This window comes from Mustela erminea, chromosome 4, assembly GCF_009829155.1.
Source record: "Mustela erminea isolate mMusErm1 chromosome 4, mMusErm1.Pri, whole genome shotgun sequence".
NCBI lineage: Eukaryota > Metazoa > Chordata > Mammalia > Carnivora > Mustelidae > Mustela > Mustela erminea.
Genome location: NC_045617.1, coordinates 37735703 through 37752466, shown reverse-complemented (window position 1 = coordinate 37752466; position 16764 = coordinate 37735703). Strand labels below are relative to the sequence as shown.

The 16764-nt window shown below is 40.8% G+C and overlaps 1 pseudogene; it reads right to left on the bottom strand.

The window, feature by feature from the left end:
• Positions 1-2580: 2580 nt before the first annotated feature.
• On the bottom strand, positions 2581-3069 carry LOC116587733 (annotated as a pseudogene).
• Between the last annotated feature and the right edge of the window lie 13695 nt (positions 3070-16764).

The following is a 16764-nucleotide window of genomic DNA, read 5'->3' as shown; positions in this document are numbered from 1 at the left end:
GTATGATGTTAGCTGTAGCTTTTTTGTAAATATTCTCTTTTTTAAAAGATTTATTTATTTATTTTAGAGGAGCAGGAGGTTCAGAAGAGCAAGAGAGAATCCCCTGCAGACTCCACACTGAGTGAGGAGCCCAATATGGGGTTCAATCTCATAACCCTGAGATCATGAGCTGAGCCAAAACCAAGAGCTGGATGCTTAACCAAATGCACCACACAGATGCTTCTGTAAATATCTTTTATCAAGTTGAAGTAGTCCCCCTCTATCCCTAGCAAACTGAGAGTTTTTATCATGAATGGCTATTAGATTTTGTTAAATGTTTTTTTCTGGATTTGTTGCTATGGTCATGTGATTTTTCTTTTTTAGCCAGTTGATATGATGAATCACATTAGTTGATTTTTGAAGGCGGAACTAGCCTTGCATACCTGGGATAAATCTTACATGGTATATAATTTTCTCATACATTATTAGATTTGCTCATATTTTATTTTGAATTGTTATATCTGTGGTCAAGAGAAATATAGATGTGTACTTTTCTTTTCTCTTAATGGTTTGGTCTGGTTTTGGCATTAGGGTAATGTTGGGCTCAGAATAAATTAGGAAGCATTCCCTCTATTCTCTGAAAGAGATGATAGAGAATTGATACAATTTTATTCTTAAATGTTTGGTAGAATTTACTAATGAACCCATATGGCTTTGGTGCTCTCTAGTTTGGAAGGTTTTAATTATTTATTCCATTTCTACTCTGTTCCACTGGTCTATGTGTCTATTTTTATGCCAGTACCATGCTGTCTTGGTGATCACAGCTTTGTAATAAAGCTTGAAATCAGGTAACGTGATGCCCCCAGCTTTATTTTTGTTTTTCAACATTTTCTCAGCGATTCGGGGTCTCTTCTGATTCCATACAAATTTTTGGATTATTTGCTCCAGCTCTTTGAAGAATACCGGTGGAATTTTTATCAAAATGGCATTAAAAGTATAGATTGCTCTAGACAGTATAGACATTTTAACAATGTTTATTCTTCCGATCCAAGAGCACGGAATGGTCTTCCATCTTTTTGTGTCTTCTTCAATTTCTTTCATGAGTGTTCTGAAGTTCCTCAAGTACAGATCCTTTACCTCTTTGGTTAGGTTTATTCCCAGGTATCTTATGGTTCTTGGTGCTATAGTAAATGGAATCGATTCTCTAATTTCCCTTTCTGTATTTTCATTATTAGTGTATAAGAAAGCCACTGATTTCTGCACATTGACTTTGTATCCTGCCATTTCTTTGACAGATATAAATGGATTCAGATTATTTATTTCTATTCATATAAATTTTGACAAATTGTATCTCTCAAGGAATTTATGCATTTCACTTTTGATATTAGTAATTTGTGTCCCTTCTCTTCTTTTCTTACTTATTCTGGTTAAATGTTTATTCATATTATTGATCTTTGCCAAGAAATACCTTTTGGTTTCATTGGTTATCTCTATTGATAACCTGTTTTCAATCTTATTGATTTCTGTGCTGATTATTATTATTTCTTTTCTTCTCCTTACTTTGAGTTTAATTTGTTTTACTTTTACTATTTTCTTAAAGTATAAACGTGGACTATTGGTTTTATTTTTTTCTAATATAGACATTCAACTGTATCAATTTTCCTCTAAGCATTGTTTTCACTGCATCCCACAATTTTTTTTCTTTTTGGGGGGTGAGGTGTAAGTGAATTTTTATTGGAAAAGTAAGTTGTCAACTTAAGCAGCAACAAATGAAGAATGAATAAGGAAAATTCCTGTTGTCACGGATACACAAGACCTCCATCATATATGATATGGGAGGCATTTCAGCTTGTGACCCCTAGCACAGAAATGCCAAATGCTTTTCCATTCAATCTAATACTTCTGGCTTCCTAACCAAAAGGAATACTGAAAGAGCATGGGGAAGTTTCTTACTGAAAGGAACTCCTGAAGAAGAGTATGGGAGAGAATGTAGAAATTAAGAATTATGTAGAATAACTTTTAAAGTAATGAGCTACATTTTCATATCTTTACCATAGTACAAAACACAGACACTTTCCAAACTGGTTCAGATTACTTAAAAACTGGGTATGTTTTTAGTCCTTTACATAAGTGTTTGGAAGTTACTTATGTTTATATGGAATGACGATATCAATACTTTTCTACAACAGTAACCACACACTAGGAAGGCCAACACAAGCACAAATCAAATAATTGAGTTTTTCCAAAGTTGCAGTATGAAAAGACTATGAACAGTTGATTCCATCCATGTGAATGGGCTTCTTTGCTGTAAGAAATCCAAATCGAAAAAGGAATGAAGATGAGTAAAAGGGTTTCTTGAAGAGAAGAAGGTTGAGGGACGCCTGGGTGGCTCAGTTGGTTAAGCAGCTGCCTTCGGCTCAGGTCATGATCCCAGCGTCCTGGGATCGAGTCCCACATCGGGCTCCTTGCTCAGCGGGGAGCCTGCTTCTCCTTCTGCCTCTGCCTGCCATTCTGTCTGCCTGTGCTCGCTCTCTCTCTCTGATAAATAAATAAAATCTTTAAAAAAAAAAAAAAAAAAGAAGAAGAAGGTTGATACCCTGTATGCATTTAGTTTTCTGCCCCTTTCCCAGCATCATTTTCTTCTCCTGCACTGTCTGAGGTCCATAATGTTAGGTTGTCTCTAAGCAACTGTGTTGTGAAGGTGTTGTCTTTGTATGAGTCTTTGTTCAGCAGATCAAGTTGTGCAATGGGCTCATCAAAAGCTGTTTTAGCCAATGTGCAGGCAAGATATGGGTAATTAAGGATCTCATAGTAAAATACAGAGAAGTTAAAAGTACCAATCCAGACAGATGGAGTGTTTGGGTTGCATCTCTTTCTTGCTTATATCAAAAGTCTCTTGGTGATCTCCTTGGGAATTATCTATAGTTTGTTTTGTACCATCACCACATGCAACTTCAGTGAGGTACTGGAAGTAATGTCCCTTCATTTTCAGATGTAAGAACTTACTCTCTGGATTAGTTGCATTGGTTATTAATCCAACAATTACAGCACCATGGTGCAGATGGACCTTAGTTCAGACTCCACTTTCTACTGAAAATCCTTAATCCTCTGCAACTTCTTATTAGAGGTTTTCTGCTCCCTGCTCCAGATGACCCTCCAGGTGGACCAGTGGTCCACTATCATGTTGTAGTGGGCCCCTACAGCAGGTTTCTCTCCTCGTTGGACAACTCAGTGGCCCACTCCATCACAGCCTTCATGCACTTGGCCCTATCATCCTGGTGCTCAGCCTGCTCAGTCAGTTTTGCCTTTTGGATCAGCTCTGTCTTCCCTATGGGGACAGGGAGAGGAGAGCGAGAGTGAGCACCCACCTGGACTGGCTAGAGAGGTACGTCCCTGGTGCAAGTCCCACCACCTTGATCCACTTTTGGCCTCAGTCAAGGACCCTCCAGACTCCTGTATCTCACAATTTCTTTTTTTTAAGTTGTGTTGTTTTCATTTAGTTCAAAATATTTTTAAACTTATCTTGAAATCTATTCTCTGGCCCATGTGTTATTTAATAAGGTGTTGTTAATCTTTAGGAATCTGGGAATTTTCCAGTTATCTTTTGTTATTGATTCAAAGTTTAATTCCACAGTGGTCTGGGAGCAAACATTGTATGATTTTATTTGTTTGGATTCGCTACTGTATATTTTATGGACCAAAATGTGCTCTGTCTTGGTGAGTGTTCCATATGAGCTTGAGAAGAATGAGCATTTTGCTGTTGCTGGATGAAGTTGTCTATAGATGTTCATTATATCTAGGTGGTGGGTACTATTGTTGAGCTCAACTATGTCCTTACTGATTTTCTGCCTGCTAGATACGTCCATTTATGATAGAGGCATGTTGAAGTCTCCAACTATGATTGTGGATTCGTCTACTTTTTTAGTATCTATTTTAATGATTCTTGATCACAAATAAATGTTTGCACAATGATGTATAATTATTTTCCAGTTGATGCTTCTAACTCCAAATGTATTTGTCATAGATTAATGTTCCAAGGTTTTATTTTATTTTAACATATTATTTTTATGTTAAAATTGAAGTTTTTAAAAATTAAAACTTTTTAATAATTTACCTCACATTTTACAAACAGAAAAAAATAAGGCCTTACTTATTTTTATTTTTCATAATTACCATCTTTGATGTCACCAAATCCACTTATGAATGAGAACTGCAAAGAAAATTTCATACCAAGACAATTCTTTGGTTCCTATCAGTCCACGTGACATAAATCTTCAGTTCTTGTCACTCATTTAAAGTTACCATCTTCTTTCCCACCTGTGTCTTGGATTAGCAGGTGGCTCATCTTCTCATATATTCCCTTGTATTTATTCTTATTTTATACATATATCATATATATATAAATATATATAATATATGATACTTATTAAAATTTATTTATACTCAACTAAATTTAATATCTTTAATATGAAGAAGTCTTTTATACCATCAATAAATCCCTCAAAACCCACAAATACTGAATGTCTAAAGCAGTGTAGAATTTTGCCAAGTTTTCTTTTTATCCCCGTTCCAAAGTTTTGATAGCCTCCCAATCTCTTACTTAAATTCCTTCTTGGTTTTACACTTTGTCAATGTAATATTTAACAGAATTTCTGCCAATGAATTTCGTACACAAAGAAATTGCCAAGCGAGTCTTTGGTTAAGGTCATTTCTTATGAGGTGTGGATAAAAGAGATGCTACTCTGTCCACTATAAAAGGAAGTGTACAAAAGAGAATATAATCATAGCACAGTGGTTTGCAATAGTGACAGCAAACATTATATTCATGGCTAAGAAACAGCTAAGTTCATTTGAAGTTTAATATATGTGCTTGATTTCTTGTTCTTCATTAGAAGTATCAAAGTTAAGTGTTTTCACTCTAATTCTGTGACGTATAAGTAGAGCTTAAAGAAAATGTTTAGAAAAAAGGAAAATTCTACTTAATAGTGTGATTTTGGCAACCAATTCCAAGTTCCATCATTGTTTAAAATTCAATTTTCTATTTAAATTCTAGTTAGTTGGCATATATGGTAAAATTGATTTCAGGTATAGATTTAGTGATTCATCACTTGCATATAACACCCAGTGCTTATCTCAACAAGTGCCCTTCTTAATACCCACCACCAGTTTAGCCCATTCCCCACTGATCTCCCTCCATCAACCCTCAGTTTGTTCTCTGTTGTTAAGAGTCTCTTATGGTTTGCTTGCCTCTCTTTCCGTTTTGTTTTTCCTTCCCCTATGTTAATCCGTTTTGTTTTTTAAATCTTACATATGGGTGAAATCATATGGTATCTGCCTTTCTCTAATAAACTTATTTCACTTAACAAAATACACTCCAGCTCCATCCATGCAAGATTTCATTCTTTCTGATGGCTGAATAATATCCCTTTGTATACTTACACCACATCTTCTTTACCCATTCATCAGTTGATGGATGTTTGGGCTTTTTCTATAATTTGGCTATTATTGATAGTGCTGCTATAAACATTGTGGTGCATGTGCCCTTCAAATCAGTATTTTTGTGTCCTTTGAGTAGTGCAATTGTTGGGTCATAGGGTAGTTCTATTTTTAACTTTTTGAAGAACCCCCATACTGTTTTCCAGAGTGGCTGCACCAGTTTACATTCCCATCAATGGTGTAAGAGCATTACCCATTCTCTGCATCCTCACCAACATCTATTGTTTCCTGTGTTGTTAATTTTAGTCACAGTGACAGGTGTGAGGTGGTATCTCACCATGATTTTGACTTTCATTTCCCTGATGATAGTAATGTTGAGCATCTTTTCATATGTCTGCTAGCATCTATATGTATTCTTTGGAAAAATGTCTGTTCATGTCTTCTGTCCAAGTTCTATGATTTTTGACAAGTATTCAAACTGTGGACTATTGCTCTAAATTTATAAGCTTAACCCATGGATATGCTTTCCTGTTATTAAAACAAAGTGACTTTAAATTGGGCATAAACTGATTGAATGGTAACACTTTAACATAATGAGATGGTAGATTATAGCAGTCCAGAGTATGATCCTTTGAGCCAAATTATCTGGATTTGCTCATCTTTAAGAGGAAAACAACCACAGTACTTTCCTCACAGGAGGTTTAGGGATTACATGGGTTCATATTGTTGAAGTGTGATGAGCAGTGTGTGGGAAGTATTGACTGTTTGGTAACTGTTGACTCTCCTTTTGAATGCTGCAAGTGGTATGAGTTAGGAATCAAGGAGGAAAGAGTCAATAATTCTAAACCTAGTGTTATGAAATATGTAGAGGATCAGATCCATTTCCAAACAGAAACGTTTCATTCTCCTAATAAGGACTGAGGTGATAATGAAGACAAGTTGCCAATTACTGCAAGAGAGATTATTTTGGATTATTCATGTGGGCCTGACATCATCAGTCACAAGGGCCCTCATAAGAGGTGGAAAGAGGGATCAGAGTCAGAGAAGGCAATGTGGTGATGTGATGGAAGAAGAGTCCAAGAGAGCATAAACTGAAGATGTTACAATTGCCTTTGAAGATGAGGAGTAGTCATGAGCTATGGCCTGCAGGATCCCCTTTAGAAGCTAGAAAAATCAAGAAAGCATCTTCTCCCCTATAGCCTTTATGAGAAATAGCCCTGCTAACACTTTGGTTTTAGTCCTTCTGGCCTCTAGATCCATAAAATAATAAACTTAAGGTGTTGAATCCATTGAATTTCTGGTAATTTGTTACAGCTGCAGTACCAAACTGACACAATTGGCCATCAAGAAAAGAAGCTTGGGGGGCACCTGGGTGGCTCAGTGGGTTGAGCCACTGCCTTCGACTCAGGTTGTGAACTCAGGTTTCTGGGGTAGAGTCCCGCGTGGGGCTCTCTGCTCACTGGGGTCCTGCTTCCCTCCATCCCCGCCCCACCTGCTTCTCTGCCTACTTGTGATTTCTGTCTGCCAAATAAATACAAATAAAATTTTAAAAAAGAAGAAGAAGAAGCAGCTTGGGGGCTCCTGGGTGGCTCCATCAGTTAAGAATCTGCCTTTGGCTCAGGTCATGATCCCAAGGTCTGGGGATCGAGCCCCACATTGGGTTTTTGCTCAGCAGGGAGTCTTCTTCTCCTTCTGCCTCTCCCCCCCTTGATTGTGCTCTCTTTTCTGAAAGAAAGAACGAGAGAGAGAGAAAGAAAAAAAAGAAAAGCTTGGATGTACACTTTCTTACCCACACACACAAACACAGATGCATACACACAGACCAGGGCTATCACATCACTGATTAATGCTAGTTACCAATTCTTCGGTAGGAAATAGCTAAGATAGTATCCACTGTATATTCTTTGCACATTGTTCTAAGTATGGTAGGATAAAAGGAAAAAATCTTTCATCTCTATCAACAAAGTGCTCTGTTTACTTTCACTAGGTCACTAGTTTGAAAAAAGACAAACAAACCTACAAATTATAACAATAACCTACATTGTGTGCACAATTCCTGATCAGTGAACCATGTTTCTAGTTTTCTAAGTATGCATTGGATTTTAAGGTCTGCAAAGCTAGAGTTCATACTTTATTCCTCTTTCTACTCCTAAAACCTAGCACAGATTATGGCACTGAATAAGGTCTCATTCAAAGTTTGTTGCACTCAATTGAACAAGGTAATAAAAGTGAACAGTATTTCTTCTAAAACTTTTTGTTTCATCATTCTTAATATGATATATGTTTTCTTACATGTGTATGGTTAGCCGGGTGCGTGTGAATGTATATGTGTATCCACTCCTGTCATCAGAGGATATTTGTGGCTTTTTCTTCTGTAGAAGTAAAGGATTTCTTGCTTTACGACAATATTTCACATTTATTTGATGCCTGACCAGAAATATGAGTGAAGCCTCTGTTCATGATTTAAGGAAAATAAAAACAAAATTGTTTTTAAAAGAAATTTGTTCATGCAGCATCTAAAACAGTGTACTGATATTGATATTAATTATAAATTAAATGGCATTGGATGATAATGATGATGACAATAAAATAAAATTATTCCTCTTAGTTATTTTTTACTTCTAGTGTTTGTGAACAAAAATGGAAACCTTAAATGGTACAGGTGAAAAAAAAAAAAAAAACCTCATGAATTTAAAAAAAAATTGATTAAATGCATTAATATTCAGCTAATATATATTCTAATCCACACTAAAACCTTAAGCAAAAATGTCTGGGTTATTAAAGACACATGGTGGTAAACTGTGCACGATTATTGTCCGGTAATCTACCTGCCCAAATAGCTCAAAAGTGGAATGTAACAAACAAGATTAGCCTTCTCATCTGAGTACTAAATGTCTCATTGATCTCCAGGGCAGCCAGGGAAACCTCAAGGTCTCCTACAGCTGGGCAAGAAGAGGAGGTAGACTCAACTCAAAACATTTACAGTTTTAGTGCATCACTTCTTTCTGCTAAGAACTCTCTAACTACTGTCTCATTTTCTCCATTAAAATCCCAGTTATGGTCACTCTATTCTGTCTTCAGCAATAAGCAAGTAATTAATCAAATCCCAAGGAATAGTTAAAAGGAATCTCTTTATAAGCCTGTGTCTGTGGTGTAATTATAGATTGAGCCTTCCGTACTCACATATGTGCAGGGACCATAACTGTCATCAGGAAGAAATGGGAACAGGTTTCTGAAAGGGTTCCAAGACACTCTGCCCTCCCAGACCTTTTCTCCATTGCCCTCTTGAAATTCTGCTTTGTTCCTCCTTATATCCTTCTTTTCTATCCTTTTGAATATGGATCTAAAACATTCTCTAGATGTCATAGTCTCTTCTGGGCCACAGTTTTCTGGAACAAAAATTCTAAGGAAAGAATTGGGGCTGCTGTTGCTATTTTTTGTTTGCATTTAAACCAGTTTTATAATAAGGTATTATCCAAATAGCTTGAATACAAATCTATAAGCCACTAAAAATAGTAGAAAAATGAGAATAAAGCTTGTTTGCAAAAAGACCAAAATAAAGCACAGCACAAAGAGAGGATAAAGTGGTAGCCAAACATATAATAAAAATTCTATTTTGGCATCCTAATCTGAACGGACAATTTTTTAAACTAACACATATGTGGGGGAGCTGGGGAGGAAGTGGGGAACAAACAATAGTTCATTTAATATAAATGCTGAAATGTGGGTAGAGTTGAAGAAAGTTACCCAGAGACCTGCAGTCAGAGGCCGTAAAGATGAACTGACCTGTGCAGCAGAGAGCAGGCACATGGCCTCACATTGGATCAGCCCCACCCCTACCCTTTGCTCTTACAGGTCTGAGCCCAGGGCTGGAGGTGGGGCAGTGTTTAGTCATTTCTCATTTCTTCATGAACTAACCTAATTTGGAGCACAGTGCAAATGAAATTATTTTACCACATTTTTTATGTACAAAAGCCAATACACATTTGATACAGTGCTCCCCAGAGAGCTAAAATTTAAAAACATTCACAACTATTTCATGTTAAAATGACCACCAAACATATTTAGAGGAAAAGACATTCTTAAAAATTTGATTAAGAAAAGATTACCAACTAAGAGATCGGTACTTCTCAACACAGTTATATATGCACGCATGTACAATATATAATTTACATATCTTCAATACTTTTTAAGGTTACATAAGAGATAAAATGCTAAGCATAGTCTCAGTCTGCCTCTCTCTCCATTCCTCTCCACAAGCATGTGTTCCAGTATCATTGGGAACATCTTGCTCTCTGAAGATGAATCTAAATTTGAAATTAGCCATTTTTCGGAAAGCATGGCCCCTACATACCACCTAACTGCTGCTTTTGGTGCTCCGTGATGTATCAGTGATTCATTCTCTAGCATGACTTTCAAAAAACTGTTAAGAGGGCAAGGTAACTTCTAGCATAAATCAGGTCGGTCACCTAATTTTCCCTGAGACTCAGTGGACCCCAATGACAGGGCTCCTGTACTAACTGCCTTCCCAGAGTTGCCTATGTGTCTCCATGTCCTCACAGAGTCATGTAACACAATCTCTGGAGATACCAAAGGACCACTGGGACTGAGCTGGCCTCCCAGAAGTGAACATGAAGCTTGATGGCCTCGCTGGGCCATCCCATTCCATGCCTCGTGGTCTAAGTTGTTAAGAAAGCTCCTTGGGCCGCCTGGGTAGCTCAGTGGGTTAGGCCTCTGCCTTCGGCTCAGGTCCTGATCTCAGGGTCCTGGGATAGAGCCTCACATCAGTTTCTTTGCACAGCAGGGAGCCTGCTTCCCCCTCCCCCCTCTGCTTACCACTCTGCCTACTTGTGATCTCTCTCTGTCAAATAAATAAATAAATTCTTACAGAAAAATAAAAAAGAGGAGCACCTGGGTGACTCAGTGGGTTAAAGCCTCTGCCTTCAGCTCAGGTCATGATCCCAGGGTCCTGGGATCAAGCCCCGCATCAGGGTCTCTGCTCAGTAGGGAGTCTGCTTCATCCTCTCTCTCTGCCTGCCTCTCTCCCTACCTGTGATTTCTATCTGTCAAATAAATAAATAAATATTTAAAAAAAAAAAAAAAAAAGAAAGAAAGAAAGCAAGCTACTCATGCTGTAAAGCAGGCACAGCAATGAGAAAGTAGTTAAGAGATACATTTCCAAAATGCATCGCTCACTTTTCTTTGTAGCTCTTTGGTTTTTTTAGTATTTTTACTCTGTTTATCAGGAAAAAATATTCTATGGATAGGACATCATGGAATTTGCTCTAATATTCAGGTATCTCTTGAAAGCCTGCCTAATGGCCGGATAAAAAATGATGTATGAAACTCACTGGTGTATACCAGCAGAATCAACTAAAGAGTAAACATCTTCTCTCTGATGTTTTTTCTCCAGGACAGCTGCAAAAGCCATACAGAATTGGTGATCGATGCTTCACCGATCAGGTGAAGTTGGGGCAGTAAGAGCAGGTGATCACTGGTAAGTGTCTTCATGGCCTTGAGTGGAATCACTGCTCTTCCCAGGACCAGTTGGAGAATGAATTCCCTCTTCACTTACGGGGGAAAGGTCAGTGCCAGAGTCTAAGGGGTCGCCAGACACATATGGTCAGAGCAAGTGGTGAGTGTCTTCATGAACTGAATTGGTAGTTTTGCAGAATGGTAGAAACTGAACGCCTAGGAAGAGGCCATGCCAAGGAGAATGCATGGCTCAGAGAAGGGATCTTTTAGAGGTTCTTGACCTGAAGAAATGTGTGGAAGCTCAGAATTCAGCTCCAGAAGAGGTCATAATGACACAGTTTCACAATCTCAGCTGTGGATCTGGATGTACTAGTTCCAAACTTCTGGAAAGATAGGAGTGGACAGAGCTAGAGTGAAAAGGGATGAAGGATCCTGTCAGATGCAAAGGTGTTGCAACTAAATGAGTCATCACTGGCAGAAAATTCTGACTTTTCTGAGTTTGACAAATTGGCAAGAAGCTTTCTAGATACCCCTCATAGAAAAGTTTAAGAACCTCAGGGACAACCCCAGGGACCATGCAGGTACTGAAAGTGAAGGAAGTGGGCCAAGGTAAGTGGTGGTCCCTAAGATGAGTTGGAGAGCTCATGCCTGTCTAGAAATGGCAGCCTCTTTTCTGATCCAACAGATTTTTGTACACAGTTGGCAGATTTTCTTTCTCTCAGGAGAAGAAATATGACTCTGGATGTGAAAGCTCCTGTTCTGTGTGGGTTTTGTTTGTTTGTTTGTTTTAATTGTTTATTTTTGTGGTTTTTTAAAAAGATTTTATTTATTCATTTATTTTACAGAGAGAGACAGTGAGAGAGGAAACACAGCAGGGGGAGTGGGAGAGGGAGAAACAGGTATTCCGAGGAGCAGGGAGCCCGATGAGGGGCTTGATCCTAGGACCCTGGGACCATGCCCTGAGCCAAAGGCAGATGCTTAACCAACTGAGCCACGCAGGTGTCCCTATTTATGTGGTTTAAAAAAAAAAATACACAAATACTGTGGAGAGCCATGCAGCAGGAGCAAGGAGTCATGTACTAAGCAAGGCATGAGAGGCCAAGGCTGTAGATAGTTTGCCTAAGGAATGCGAGCAGATGCAGGGAGTCTCGTACTAAGCGAGGCCTGAAGAGTGGGAGGAGTGAGAGATTAACCCAAGGACTGTGAGTGCATTCGCGGGTGACGTTTGATAGATACCAGGAGTCAAGGGAAAGGCGCATGATCTGTAGAACAAAGAAAACCTATGGAGTCACATACGTGCTCACGAGCACGATGCGTGCACATAGATAGTCCTTCTGATTGGTAGTTTTGTTAGTCGTGGTATACTCTGATTGGATATAGTTCGCACTTGGTGGAGATATACTTGGGGGTCTTAGACTGGGGGGGGTCCCCGGCTGAAGATTGTGAATAAAGAAGTTTGCCACTCACCTCGCCTACGGGTCGTTCTTGCGGGTCGAGAGCGACAACTGGTGCCGAAAACCCGGGGACCGAGACGCCGGACGTGGAGCGAGGATTGGGGTAAGAGCAACGATAAGGAAAGTGTGCACCCATTTCTGTCTTTGGACAGGGAAGGTTCTCTGGGGACGATCATAGACAAAGCTATTTAGGCTCCTCAGGGACTATAGTAACAAAAGATTTCCGGAATGGGAAACGAACTTGCTAGATATAGGATAGAGGGCCCCTTAAGAGACATCCTTAAGGCAAACGGCACTCCTATGAAGTCAAAGACAGCTCGTGACTTCTTAAAAGAGGTAGGGGAGATTGCCCCCTGGTTTATAGAAGAAGGGCTCCTAAATGTGCCACAATGGGAACACCTGGGCGAGGACTTAAAACTCTGCCCCTCTACATCTCCGGGGACTCTCGCCGTGTGGTCCCCGGTGAAAGTATGTTTGCAATCCCCCCGAGAGCCCCTGCAGCGAGCAGTACTACAGGGAGGGGAAGTTTTTTTGCAAGTGAAAGAAGAATCCCGTAAGGGCTCCTCCCGAGACTCGGGCTCCTCCCGAGACCCTGACTCCGAAAGCGAAAGCTCAGAAGGGATGTCAGAAAGCGAGTTGCAGGAGCTAGGAAAGATAGAGGCAAACAACAAGAAGGAGGAATCTCCCGGTCTCCAGACAGACTTGGAAGCCATGAGGCAACGATTTGAGGATAAAGAGGCGGAATTGCAAAAAGCATTAGGAGAGTTAAGGGTGCAGGGAGAAGTAATGGCGCAGCTAAGAGCAGGGGCGGAAGCCGCAGTTGTAGCGCAGTCGAAATTAAAAACAGAAGTTGCGCCGCTTTCGCATTCCAGCCCCACGGCGCCACCCCATGAGTGGCCCCCGCCTTATAAGCCCAGCTGCACCAAGACGTGCTATTGTTTGGGCTGCGCCACGGAGAATTGGAGAGAGGTCTTTGGCCCGGGAAAAGGTTTTTTTTCCAGTGTTAAAAGATCAGAATCAGCAGAGGTACCACCAGCCACTAGATTTTAAGTTGGTAAAGCAGCTGAAGGAGGCAGTTACCGGCTATGGGCCCCAGGCAGCCTTTACGGTCTCCCTTGTGGAGTCGCTGGGAGCACTCTGCCTCGCTCCCGAGGATTGGGCCAACTTGACCAGGGCGGTATTAAGTGGAGGACAATATCTAGAATGGAAAATCCAAAATCAGGACAATTGTCTGGACACAGCACGGAGAAATGCAGCCGCGGGTAACCCGCAATGGAATTTGGAAATGCTGACAGGCACGGGGCCATATCTCGGGGCCCAAGTGCAGAGTACATACCCCCCTGCGGTGTATTAACAGATAGCCACGGCGGCCCTCAGGGCTTAAAAGACTCTGAGAGGGGCAGGAGACTTGCAAGGCCAATTATCCAAACCCAACCCGGTGCTTGGGTGGCACCGAGGTTCCCTTTGTGTTTTCCCACAGGATGTGCCTGCTCCACTCTGGGTGCCGGAACGCCTCACCAGGCTGGTGGCCGTGGAACCTGTGGAGGATGCTGCTAATGATGATGATAGCAACGACGACCGTCCTGCAACCTGTCCCCGTGAAGGCGGAGTCAATTCAACTGTGGCCGAGACAAGAGACTGCCCAGCTTCAAGCCCTTCTTCAGATGGCTCAGCATAGAGTGCAATCTTCTCACCCTAACTCATGTTTGTTACTGACGCTTATTTTAATGCAAGCTTGCTAATAGCTTTATGAGCCCTCTTCCTGTCTCATTTCCCCTCTCTGACACATGCATGGTATGTTATAGGATCTATTATAGGTGTGCTAGTAGTGGTTGTTATTTTTATGTGCCTTTTACCGTGTGCGGCTAAAATTATACTTGTAGAAGTTTACAAGTTGAGAGCCATCGTGCGTAAACAACAGCAGGTCCATCGTGGGAAGCTCAAAGAGCGACCTTAATCGCCACATAGGTGCCCTCTGACCCTGGTATTATAGAAAGTGTTTGACATTATTCCTCCTCAGGCTGGAAAAACAAACAAGCCTAATGAGAGTGACTCTGATGCTCTTAAAGCTGTTGCTGCTAAAACACATGGCAGACTTGGCCATGGTGGCTCCAGAGACTAGCCATTCCCCCTCAAAATTATAGCTGGCAATGCTGGGTCGGTAGCCAAAGACGGGTAAGACTGATCCCTCACCATAGCAACCTAAGACAGGGGCTCCTCGGCTAGGGGGAGTACCCGATGACGGGTAAGCATGTGTGCAGAGGATTGGCGACCTAAGACAGGCACGATCCCTGCCATATAAAAATACAAAAAGGGGGAGCTGTGGAGAGCCATGCAGCAGGAGCAAGGAGTCATGTACTAAGCAAGGCATGAGAGGCCAAGGCTGTAGATAGTTTGCCTAAGGAATGCGAGCAGATGCAGGGAGTCTCGTACTAAGCGAGGCCTGAAGAGTGGGAGGAGTGAGAGATTAACCCAAGGACTGTGAGTGCATTCGCGGGTGACGTTTGATAGATACCAGGAGTCAAGGGAAAGGCGCATGATCTGTAGAACAAAGAAAACCTATGGAGTCACATACGTGCTCACGAGCACGATGCGTGCACATAGATAGTCCTTCTGATTGGTAGTTTTGTTAGTCGTGGTATACTCTGATTGGATATAGTTCGCACTTGGTGGAGATATACTTGGGGGTCTTAGACTGGGGGGGGGTCCCCGGCTGAAGATTGTGAATAAAGAAGTTTGCCACTCACCTCGCCTACGGGTCGTTCTTGCGGGTCGAGAGCGACAAAATACAATTATTTCTCCAACATTGTGCAGGAGAAATAAATCACCTCCCCAAAATGAGCATTGAACAAGGGTTACCATAATGCTGTCCCACTGCTGTTTAGAAAGGGTATTATTTTTGCCCAGGAGAGTGAGTGGGGTCTGGATCAGTGGGCCCTTGGTAGGACATTACCAGAACATCAACCATGCCCTCAGCAATTTCAATTCTGGAGCTGTTTTTATTGTCTGGTGCCCTCTGCTGAGACCCAGCAGTGTATTCATCAGTTCTGTCTACATCCCTATTTCTTTTTGGGTAATGGCTTAACCTACACTGTGTGCAAATAGTTTTGGTGGGAGAATAAATCAAACCACCTTGGCCTCATCTGATGAAAGGCCAAAAGCTTCTTCCACCAGATCCTATCACTCACCCTCTCATTGCCCTGGAATAGGTAAAGGGTGAACATCTTACCTCAAACTAGCCAGTTCAACTTTCTGTCCTGAGATTTTGCAACTTAGTAATGTAAAGATAATAAACAAACAAAACCAATAAATAAATAAATGTTGAGCCCTAGTGAACCTATTAAATGATCTCTTCTGTGAAGACCTTTGGTATCTATCTGGCTTCTGCCTTTCTCACGGTTCTTCAGCCTTCTCTTCCAGCCATACTCAAAAAAAAAAAAAAAAAAAAAAAAGGGAGGGAGAGAAAGAATAATCTGTTTGTTCCAGGCCCCCAGTTCCCCCCAAAGTTTATTTCAGTTGCTTGCAACCAAAGAGTCATAACCACTGTACTCCCAGTGGAATCGACAGAACAGTGGAGAAAAGGAAGACATTCCACTCAGAATCCTATTCACCCTTTGGTAGGCCTGCTCTTTTGTGCTTATAACCAAGGTCTTCAGCCCCTTTACAAAGGGTGGTGCTGCACAATTTCCACTTGTATTCAGTGGAGATGTTTTCCCTGAGAACTGCCAAACTCAGCTCTACCAAAACACTCCAATTGGAGCTTCTCCAGCCAGACTAATAGAGAAATGAAAGAAATGCAGAAGGATTAAGAAGTGACAAGGAGTGGGAGAACATCTAATATCCTGCCCATCTTTGTTTTTCCCTCTGGCCTCTGAGATACTCAGCATTAACTAGTCAGTGAGCCTCATAGGGAGGATTCCCAAGTCATTACAACCATGGGCTTTGCAAAGATAGACTAGAGTTCAAATTCTAGGTTTGCCACTTACTAGCTTCAAACCTCAGGGTAAGTTACTTCATATCTGAAGCCATTTTTCTCGTCCACAAAGGAGAAAAATAATTCCTATTCCATCTCACTCCGATATTCTGAGAATTGGATGGCATGATGTTCGTAAGTGTTTACCATAGGTTCCAGAACACCATAAGGAATAATAAATGAAATTGCAATGGCATGTAATCTCCATGATATTGACTGTCAGTATCAGTTGTTAAGTATAGAGCTAAAGCTAAAGGTTTGGAGAAAATTATAGTCCCTTTACAAGCTCGGTCTAGTAGGATCATTCCCACATTCATTAATGTGATGAAGAAAAAGTCTAACAAAAACAAAGTTTTCCTGAAGCAAGAACAGAACTGGTTCAGTAGCTAAGGACTTATTTCTTAGAACCTATTCACTGAGCATTATTTTATGATGTTGTTTTCACAT